The following is a 3,584-nucleotide window of genomic DNA, read 5'->3' as shown; positions in this document are numbered from 1 at the left end:
TCATAAAAAAGCCAGACTACGGTTTGCAACTGCACATTGGGACAAAGATCGTACTTTTTGGAGAAATGTCCTCTGGTCTGATGAAACAAAAATAGAACTGTTTGGCCATAATGACCATCGTTATGTTTGGAGGAAAAAGGGGGAGGCTTGCAAGCTGAAGAACACCATCCCAACCGTGAAGCACGGGTGGCAGCATCATGTTGTGGGGTGCTTTGCTGCAGGAGGGACTGGTGCACTTCACAAATTAGAATCACCCAACTTATTGTGGGAAGCTTGTGGAAGGCTACGCAAAACGTTTGACCCAAGTTAAATAATTTAAAGGCAATGCTACCAAATACTAATTGAGTGTATGTAAACTTTTGACCCACTGGGAATGTGATGAAATAAATAAAAGCTGGAATAAATAATTCTCTCTACTATTATTCTGACATTTCACATTCTTAAAATAAAGTGGTGATCCTAACTGACCTAAGACAGGGAATTTTTACTAGGATTAAATGTCAGGAATTGTGAAAAACTGAGTTTAAATGTTGTTGACTAAGGTGTATGTAAACTTCTGACTTCAACTGTAGGTGCTGAATATAAGGAGAGGTTGGCTGCAGTGTAGAGGAGATAGATTACTTATCATAGGCTGTATAGACAGAGAATATGTGTGTCTTTGTCTGAGTGTATGTCTGTGTGTGTGTCTATGTGTCTAAATGTTTGTGTGTGCGTGTAGATCAGAGAGGTTACTTATCCTTTTCTGTATAGAGCAGTCAGGTCACCCATGATAGAAGTCAGTATTCAACGTCCATCCATGTCTGAGGCCATCAGGAGAGGAAGTGGAAACAGGCCACTAGGGGCAACAGTGAGCACATTTAACTTCAATATCAGCCTCTGATTTCAAAGGTTGCCACTTGGAATCCAGTGATAGAAAGGGAAAAATGAAGCCTATCCTTAACCTCAACCATTCTGAGTTAATGCCTAAACCTAACATTACGGAGTTAATACCTCAACTTAACCTTCAACACTTAGAAATGTGACATTTGCAACAACTTCATTTGAGAAACATGGATGAACGTCTAGTTCTGACGTGAGACTGTGAGAGCTGGTTGGTGTGTTACCTTTAAACCCAAGGTAAGGCTGAGAGACACAGCCTTTAAACCCAAGCTCGTTGGTATAAAGGGGCTGCTGTATGTAGGGGTTCAGCAAGGTCGTGATCTGCGCAGAATACTAATCAGAGCTCATTACCTAGCTAATATGGGAAAGTCCAAAGGGCACATATATACACACGCACACGCAAGCGCACACGCACACACACACACACACACACACACACACACACACACACACACACACACAGCCACACACACACACACACACAGCCACACACACAGCCACACACACACACACACACACACACACACACACACACACACACACACACACACAGCCACACACACACACACACACACACACACACACACACACACACACACACACACAGCCACACACACATTCTCCCTCTCTCCCTCTGTGGTGTAAATCATCATTATCGAATACACTGCCTCCATTACAAAGGATATTTTTGGCAATAACTTCCCCTGGATGAGACAAATGAGGACAGCAGGGCCACTGCCAGGAACAAGGGCCCAATAGGAAATGTGTGTGTGTGTTTATCCATTGTTTGATTGTCAAGAGATGGCTATTAATATGCTGACTAGGCCCATGTTAAGAGACAATTGGCAGTGATTAAAAAACAATACTATCCACAATACCAGTCCCAATACCAGTCCCAATACCATCCACAGTACCAGTCCCAATACCATCCACAACACCAGTCCCAATACCGTCCACAATACCAGTCCCAATACCGTCCACAATACCAGTCCCAATACCATCCACAATACCATCCACAATACCAGTCCCAATACCATCCACAATACCATCCACAATACCAGTCCCAATACCATCCACAATACCAGTCCCAATACCGTCCACAATACCAGTCCCAATACCGTCCACAATACCAGTCCCAATACCATCCACAATACCAGTCCCAATACCATCCACAATATCAGCCCCAATACTGTCCACAATACCAGTCCCAATACCATCCACAATACCATCCTCAATGCCAGCTCCAATGCCATCCCCAGTCCAAGATAAGACCAGCAACTGATCCTGTTTCTATAGAGAAACCTAATTTAAACCTTAGGATCATCCATCCTTGACTGATACAGAGGATGTGTGTGTGTGTGTGTGTGTGTGTGTGTGTGTGTGTGTGTGTGGGTGTGTGGGTGTGTGTGTGTGTGTGGGTGGGTGTGGGTGTGGGTGTTTGTGTGGGTGTGTGTGTGTGTGTGTATTGATGGCCAAGAAAGTATCTTTGATTTACCTTGAAGGTTCTGTGTTTTCGGCTGAGTAAGAGAAACAGTGACTCCACTTAAATCAAACTAAGTTCTTCTCCAACTCATATCGATGCATTCTGGGTAAATATTTGTCATATTGAATTTCTCCCTGATCCTCTTCTGAAGGCAAACAGACGTTTAGTATTCATAGGGGTATCTGATAATAGTGCTTAGTATGGTAATAATGCTATCACAAAGTGTGTGTGTGTGTTATAATAATGTCTCCACCTGAATTATAGAGACTGGCTCATTCAAATCACACAGACTTATTTGTGTCAATGACATTGTCGTGGAAATTCACCACTAAGGACTCTCTAAACTCAAAGTAAATGAATCAATCTTTATTATCACGGCCGGAGAGGTTCACAAACTCAATCCAAGATTGATGAAAACTCTGATGGGGGCGTTCCCCCTCAGTCCTTAAATACTGCTACACAAACAAGTCATATAGCATGATTTACATCATTCATAATTCATTATTAAAGTTGGTTCCTGCATATGACCGACGAGGATTCTTCTCTCAAAGCTGGGACCATGAAACTGAGATCCTCCTTTCGGTTTTCAGAACAATGTTCTGGGCATACTACTAACTGGTCTGGTTTGAGGACAAGGTCACAGTCATTTGCACGAACCAAGATAGAGTGAGAGAAGATGCTGTTCACAATTCAATGCTATCTCTTCAGACAACAACATTTTCCCTCACATTCCTTCCTTTTATACTCTGTGATAATTATTGTAACATTTTAAGGTAATCATTAGATTATAGCTTAAACGATCAAAGGCGGTTCTATACTTCTATTAAAGTGAGTGAAATCAACACATAAAACCATACACTATCCTTTCAATCCCTTAATTCTGAGTCGTACATGCTAACTAGTAAGTCATACAGTTACACACATGCTTCATTACACAATTTCATTTATGGAAATACTATCATCATAATAATGCTAAAATCTACAGGCAAGCTTATACTTCTATCAACGGGAGTGAATCTATCCAAAAATACACACATACAGTATACACAAGGTATCTGTAGACCAAGAGGGAAATAAATCTCTCAAGGTTTAACCATTGTTTCCATAGCTCTTACCACAATCGGGTTGCATTGATCTGTTCTGAACTAACTGTCCCTGGGACATCAACTAGTCAAAATATCAAACCTGTTGTTTAACAAATCTGCTAGGGCATTCAAAAAGT

The sequence above is a fragment of the Oncorhynchus mykiss genome, chromosome 25 (assembly GCF_057628025.1).
Source record: "Oncorhynchus mykiss isolate SJ-2025 chromosome 25, ASM5762802v1, whole genome shotgun sequence".
In the NCBI taxonomy this organism is placed as follows: domain Eukaryota; kingdom Metazoa; phylum Chordata; class Actinopteri; order Salmoniformes; family Salmonidae; genus Oncorhynchus; species Oncorhynchus mykiss.
The sequence above is the reverse complement of the archived record's forward strand: the minus strand, read 5'-3'. Positions refer to the sequence as shown.